The sequence below is a fragment of the Suricata suricatta genome, chromosome 11 (assembly GCF_006229205.1).
Source record: "Suricata suricatta isolate VVHF042 chromosome 11, meerkat_22Aug2017_6uvM2_HiC, whole genome shotgun sequence".
Lineage (NCBI taxonomy): Eukaryota > Metazoa > Chordata > Mammalia > Carnivora > Herpestidae > Suricata > Suricata suricatta.
In genome coordinates, this window is record NC_043710.1 from 51,644,988 (window position 1) to 51,653,057 (window position 8,070).

Below are 8,070 nucleotides of genomic sequence, written 5' to 3' on the forward strand. Positions count from 1 at the left end.
TCAATGTCAAGTTAATCAGTATCATGAAAGTTTTCCCTTGGTTGTTTTATTTCTTCTTTCTAAACAAATGGGTTGTCAGGTGTCAGAAACTACATGACCAGTTTTGGTTGACTGACATGTGCTTTTGTACCCTCTCACTTGAAAGTACAATGTTAACTGCATGCTTATATTTCTGATTTTCTAAATGTATTTTATTGTCCTATACATCACACTGTCTTGGTGCAGATGGAATATACTTGCATATCTAAAATTTTCAGACAATCAATGAATGGTACTGTTAAGGCAACTACTCTGACGTCATACTGCTCAGTTTTGAATCCTAAAACATCTACTTACAAGCTGTGTCAGTCATCAAGTTATGGCACCTCTCTGCCTCAGTTTCCTTAGTGGTAAAATGGATATATTGTTTTTAGAATCTTCAGAAAATAATTTTGACATTAAAAAAATGTGCCTATGTATGATCAGGTTCCACAGGAGTTAATTTGTGAGGGGCTTGAAAAGTGAAAGTGTAGAATAAAAAACAATCATTCAGCAGCAGTGTTTAAACTGGAATCCAGAACAGTATACTGAAAGTAATTTGACCATTTTGATGTCTGTTTTTATTCATTCTGATGAAAAATGATAAAAATTTGAGTGAATGTAGAAAGCAAAAGAATTCAAGAAAGAGGAAAAGAACACTTAGAAAAGCTGGGCTGATATTCTCAGAATCATCTTCATCATCATGTTTTTACTGAGAACACACAGGCCTGCTTCAGATGAAAGTCATGCCTTTGGTTTTGGTCCCAGTCTCAACAGTAGAGTTGTTTGTCGGTTTGCTTTCTTTTTGAGTATGAATATTTGGTAATATTTAAGAAGTATCTTCAATTATTCTAGATCAATGGCAACACTTTTCTGCATTGTCAGGAGCCTAGGCTACCAATCACATAAGACGTCAACCAGTTTCTGGATTAAAGAGAATTCTTTCAAAGAATGCACACTAGAATTCTATCCTGCTGCAGACATGAGGCTAAGTGCTGAGAATGCAGTAATAAACAAGGCTGATATGAAACAAATAAGCCCCTTGCTTCATATAAAGTGTTTCTGATGGGGAGGGGGCATTTGGGGAATTGCATACAATTTTTGAACATGTAAACTGAACAAAGATTTTCACATTCTGAAAATGTGATAAAAAATGGATGAAGTGCTCTGAAAGAACACAGCCTGTGTTTTCTACTTTAGATAGGGTTTTCAGATTATCAGCAGAGATCTGAAACATAATGTCAACAGTTTTGAAAAACTGGGAAAGAAAATTATCATGCAACAGAAAGAGTAAATTTTAAAAACCTGGAAGTAGAGAAAAGTTCAAGTTGTACAAGGACAGTTAGAAAATCAGTGTATTGGGAACAACTAGGACAAAGGAGAGAGTTGTAACAATGCATTTGTAGAAGGCTCCACAAACGACACACGCTAATCATAATCCTTAGGAATGCAGAATTGTATGTCCATGCTGGGGGTCATTGATGCAATGGAGAAAGTGAAATAAGACAGCAAAGTGATCATTAGTAAGCACTAGTTTGTGGTAAACCCAGAAAAGTGGAGGACCTCCTTAGAAGAATGCAATCGATCCTCAACTACCAAACAAGATAAAGCAGAGAACATTTAACAGTAGAGAAGCTCCCGGGAAGGTACGATTCTTAAACCTCATAAGCCAAGTTCAAGGTCATATTTGGGCAAGAGTGGAAAATCGAGACTTAGAATGGAGACATTTGCGGAGGCATATCTGAAAATTTTTGTAACTTAACGAAAAACAAAAGAAAATAAAATGACAATTACAAAGGGAAAATGAATTAAAAGTCAGTTTAGGGGTGTCTGCGAGGTCCAGACAGTTAAGTGTTCTGGATTTTGGCTCAGGTCATTGTCTCATGGTTTTGAGATTGAGCCCTGCATTGGCTCTGCACTGTCAGTTCTTGGGATTCTCTTTCTCCCCAATCTCTCTCTCTCTCTCTCTCTCTCTCTCTCTCTGTCCCTTCCTGACTCTCTCTGTCTCCCTCAAAATAAATTAATAAATATTTTAATTAATTAATACTATATTTAAAAATTAATTTGGAAAAAGCTTATGGATAAGGAAGAAATCCCCTATGATAGAAGATTTAATTTATTTGTAAAAACCTGGGAGATAGGGCTAGTTTTGGCTACTTTGGTCCTTGGATGCTTTGAATAATGATGTTACACCCTGAAAGAAAAAAAAATATCAGGAAGCCATCTTACATGACACATGAATGTCTGAAAATGCTCAGGGAGATGGGCATGTTAGAATAAACAGATTATAAGATGCCAACAAACCACTAACCAACTATGTTCTACGGAAGATACTAGAGAACATTTTATTAATGGAAGCCAGAATGCATTGAGGAGAGGTACCAGCATCACTGAGAAGTCGATTAAAGACTGGCCTCCACACAGTAGATGAAAGGTAGCAGTTTCTCTTATAGAATTGGGAAGAACAGAATACAAAAATAAAAAGGAGCAGGTGGCAGTACTTAATCATCTCAAAAGGGTAGTGGGATTTTTTGCAATGAATGTCAAGACCAGAATAACAACCAAGGGGCCTGACGCAGAGAGAGAAATTGAGATGCTTATACAATATGACATAACTAGTCTGATATATGTATTTCTCAAACTCTATACCCACAGAAACCAAAGACAGGCCATCAGGATGCTGAGGGTAGCTAGTTCAAGATAAATGTCACAACACTTTGCTTAGTTTCCAACATGAGATGGTTTCCAGACCCAGAATCCACCGACTAAATGAGATGCACTAACCATGTCTCCAAGAGGAAGAATACTGTGGTAGTGTTGCATGTACATTTGGAAATATATGTCTTAGTTTTCTACAAAGATGCAAAGATATTACAAAGATTTGTGTTCTGAATAGACGTAATCCCAGAAATTCAAACCATCATGATAAACTCTTATAATGAGAGCAAATGGAAGAAAGTTTAAAATGGAGCTGTGTTTCAATTTTGACTCACAGTAGATTAGCAAAATGGAATCATTATTTATGTGCTTCCCAAAAGTATAATTGGAAAGGATATATATAACGCTTAACAGAAACTCTCATTCATTTCTTGGCCAAAGGTTAAGCGATATTACAGAAGAGACATTTAAGTAGGAGACTTGTAACTACTCTTACCCCCAGATAGTACATGAAAACAATATTGCTTTTTTTGGGGATTGGAAGAGATTAATACAACCATTAAAAAAAATCTATGTGTTACAGGGGTGTCTGGGTGGCTCATTTGGCTAAGCATCTGGCTCTAGATTTCAGCTCAAGTCTTGATCTCAAGGTTGGGAGTTCAGGCCCTGAGTTGAGTTCCATTCTGGGTGTGGAAACTCCTTAAAAAAATTAAGGGTTGCAGAGTCATTTACCACTCTCATATCCACATTTAATTCACCAATCTGGATCCTACACAAGTGTAATATAGCTATATGTAGTGTTTCTGTTTAAGCAAATATAAGAGGTGGACTGTGGGATACAGGACTATGGAAAACACAAGCAATTAATGGCACCAGTTGCAACAGTTGTGCCAGAAGTTGGTTTTTGCTGTATTTCTCAGGTACATGATATGTAGAAATTGATCTTACAGATGTATTATTTTTCAGATTATCAGAAAGTTCATTAAGAGATCATACTCACATGGAAAAATCATATAAATACAATGAGGCCAGGATTTTCAATTTTTCTACTGCCCTGATATAGTTCAAAGGACCTTTAATAATAATCTACACATTCTGGAGAATTTCCTCTTTGTTCATTTTAATAAGACTAGGTGAGTCATAAGTGGAGAGTTTGTTGGAGGTCTTAAAAGACAGGTGTTCCAAAGAGTGGGAAATAAACCTCCTAAATATTAAGTGACTTATCTATACAGCAAGGTTTTTTAAAGAGGCTGTTTGTCTCAGACATGTTCCAAAATGAAGAATGAATGTTTGCATCTGACACTTTCTGCCACATAAATGAAGCACAATTCATGATGTACTTACTTGTTCATGTGCTAGAGACAACATATTTCACACATGGAATGACATCTGCAAAACCAGAAAGAAAGGAAAGAAATGAAAAAAGAATCTACTGTAAACCTGTGGAATACTTGAGAAAAGACATGCCACATGCAGAAAAAATTATGCAACATTAAAACTAGCAAAAATGAGTAGTAGCGGCCCTTTCTGCGGCCAACCAGAGTTTCCAGGGACATGGCATCCTGTGAGGTGGGAGGGGCGAGAGCTCTTCCAGTCTGGCCAATCACATATCCCTGGCCTGGGACTGAGGAGAGGAGTCAGGTTTTAAGCCACGTGATTGGCTGGGAAATGGTCCTCTCCACCAATAGGAGAGGTGGTGGAAGGAGGGGCGAGGCCTGGCAGCCTTAGTGCTTCCTGGAAGTCTCAGGCTGGAAGGATTCCAGAGGCAGTGAAGAAGCCTTGGAGGCAGTGGATAGACAGCGGTTGCAGTGCAGCCCTGAGTCCTGCCGGCAAGTGAGGGTGGCTTGAGGGATCTTGAAATGTAGAATCGGATCCTTTCTGTTCCACTGTGTGAGCCCTTATTGGATGTATCATGTATCCCTCAGTGTCTGAGTGGTAAGAAGCCACATGAAGGTGAGAAGTTGGAAGCAAGGCAGAGAGGGAGGAAAAAGAAGTGAGACTCACTTTTTCCCCCTCTTTCCTTTTTATATATTTATACATTTATGTATGTATTTATTTATTTATTTTTTATTTACTTTTTTAAATAGTTTATTATCAAATTGGTTTCCATACAACACCCAGTGGTCGTCCCGACAAGTGCCCTCCTCCATCACCACCACCTCTTTTCCTCCCGCCCCCTTCCCCTTCAACCTTCAGTTCCTTTTCAGTATTCAATAGTCTCTCAAGTTTTGCGTCCCTCTCTTTCCTTAACTCTCTTTCCCTCATCCCCTCCCCCCTGGTCTTCCGTTAAGTTTCTCCTGTTCTCCTATTAGACCTGTGGGTGCAAGCATATGGTATCTGTCCTTCTCTGACTGACTTATTTCCCTTAGCATTGACACCCTCAAGGTCCATCCACTTTTCTACAAATGGCCAGATTTCATTCTTTCTCATTTCCATGTAATACTCCATTGTATATATATACCACATCTTCTTGATCCACTCATCAGGTGATGGACATTTAAGCTCTTTCCATGTTTTGGCCATTGTTGACAGTACTGCTATGAACATTGGGGTGCATGTGCCCCTATGCATCAGCACTTCTGTATCCCTTGGGTGAATCCCTAGGAGTGCTATTGCTGGGTCATAGGGGAGATCTATGGATAGTTTATTGAGGAACCTCCACACTGTTTTCCATAGTGGCTGCACCAGTTTACATTCCCACCAACAGTGTAGGAGGGTGCCTGTCTCCACACCCTCGCCAGCTTCTATAGTCTCTTGATTTGTTCATTTTAGCCACTCTGACTGGTGTGAGGTGGTATCTCAGTGTTGTTTTGATTTGTGTTTCCCTGATGATGAATGATGTTCAGCATCGTTTCATGTGTCGGCCATCTGGATGTCCTCTTTGGAGAAGTGTCTGTTTATGTCATCTGCCCATTTCTTCACTAGGTTATTTGTTTTTTGGGTGTGGAGTTTGGTGAGTTCCTTGTAGATTTTGGATACTAGCTCTTTATCTGGCAGCACATGCAGAAGAATGAAACTAGACTACTTTCTTACACCATACACAAAAATAAACTCAAAATGGCTGAAGGACCTGAATGTGAGACAGGAAACCATCGAAACCCTGGAGGAGAAAGTAGGAAACAACCTCCTTGACCTCAACTGCAGCAAATTTCTACTCCACACATCCCCAAAGGCAAGGGAAATGAAAGCAAAACTGAACACTTGGGACCTCATCAAGATAAAAAGCTTCTGCACTGCAAAGGAAACAATCAAGAAAACTAATAGGCAACAGACAGAATGGGAAAAGATAGTTGCAAATGACATATCAGAGACTCACTTTTTAAAAAACAAGTCAGGGGCCTGTAGTTGTCTTAGAAAGTAGCCTAGGGCTACAGCACACGTTTATAACTGTTTTGTGTCATGAGTCACTGCTGGTCAGTGAAACTAGACATTGGTGAGGTCCACACTGTCTTAGTGCAAGAAATGCTTGTGTTTAGGGGGAAATCAATTCCTTTTATTCTTGAGCCACTCCTTTTCTGGCTGTGGTCTTGTCTGTGTTGTCACTTTCCTGCCCTTACATGTCTCAGTCACCCCCATAATTGCCTTTGAAGTCTATGCCAGCCTCCTGTCTCTCCAGAAACTCTTTTTTAACCATAAACTTAGAGCTCTTTTCTAGGATCCTCCGATTGTTCCCTTCCCTGACCCTACTTCATTGTCTATAATCCCCAGTAAAGGGAGGAGGAGGCAAAAATGGGTGATGGTGTTTTGATTGTCCTTAATTTTTTAATATACTTTTAAATTTTATTTTTAATATATTTTATATAGTTTTTAATTTTAAATTTACTGAGCGAGAGAAAGAGAGAATGAGAGAACCAGTGGGGGAAGGGCAGATGGGGTGGGGCAGAGGATCAAATGCAGGGTCCATGACAACAGAAGAGGGGCAGCCCTATATAGGGGTTCAAACACAGGAACCATGAGATCATGATCTGAGCCTAAGTCCCACGCTTAACTGACTGGGCTACTCTGGTGTCCTGAACTCCTTTTGGAAATATATGCATGGTTTTTCCAAAAGCAGCTATTTGATGAGCTGTTTAAACCCCACCTATAGCTCCTTGTATTCCCACAAGCCTTGGGCTGTCCCCTTGCTTTCCCAGACTTTCAGTTAAACTGTCAGCAAAGTTACAGTGTTAGAGCATTTACGTTGGGGTAGATGAGGGAATGCCGCCAGTCTGTTCTAAGCATATGCAAGGCATTGAATATCTCTAAAACAAGTGATATAAAATGGGAGCCAAGGAAGATAAGCAGTGTGAGTTTCATGTTTGTGCCCTCAAATTAGGTGTTAGTGTGTCAGCACACCCTCACCCCTGCCGTGGGTGGGGATCTTCTCTGAACTAGCCTGAAGAGAAGTGGTTGAACTTCAGGAGCTACATGTCTGAGGCCTCTGAACTTCAACTCCATTCATAGTCTTTCCCTGTTTTTCACAGCTTAGCAAGGACCTAGCTGTGCAGCAACATTTACTGCAGGCAGCATTCTCCAACCTGCAAGAAATCACCTGTCCTTCATATATATTCCATCCAGCTCAGATCTTCTTCCTCTAGCTTGCTATATTTAAAAAAAATATGTTTTTTATTTTTGTGAGAGAGTAGGAGACAGCATGAGCAGAGGAGGGTCAGAGAGAGATAGAGACACAGAATCTGAAGACAGTCTCCAGGCTCTGAGCTGTCAACACAGAGCCCAATGCCGGGCTTGAAACCACAACCTGTGAGATCATGACTTGAGCCGAAGCTGGACGCTTAACCGACTGAGCCACCCAGGCACCCCTAGCTGCTGTATTTCAGATACTGTTAGTATTTACCAAGTTTCAGTGAGTTCTACTATAGAAACATTCATTTTAAGAATCTTAGACAAGTCAATAAAGGTTCTTGTTTAAATATGTTAGTTAATGGATGGTGTGGAGAATGGGTTGGAAGGATTTGTCAGATGCTCTGATTCACTTATATATATCTTCCTGTGATCTTTGTTCACTTTATCTAGTATCATTTTTAGTAGTAGGGAAACAAAGCTTTTACCGTATGTTTTCCCTTACCAACTTATTGAAATCTTTTACTGAATATTTCCCTTTGTCTTTCCTCATCACGATCCATTGAGAGTGTTTAGAAGGTATTTTGCCCTTAATGCCAAGGAGAATAATCCCCCTTTGCACATATTTATTTTGGATACTATTTTCTATTTCATCTAAGGAAATGTCAAAGCTGATCTGGAAAAGACAAACCAGTAGTTATTAGGCAACTAAAAACAAATAAGCAAAGAATTAACATATTTTTTGTATTTTACTTAACCCTGGTAGGTACAGAGCACCTGCCCATGGAATAAAATGTGACTCTTTGGTCAAACTGCCCACGGTCCCCCAAATTC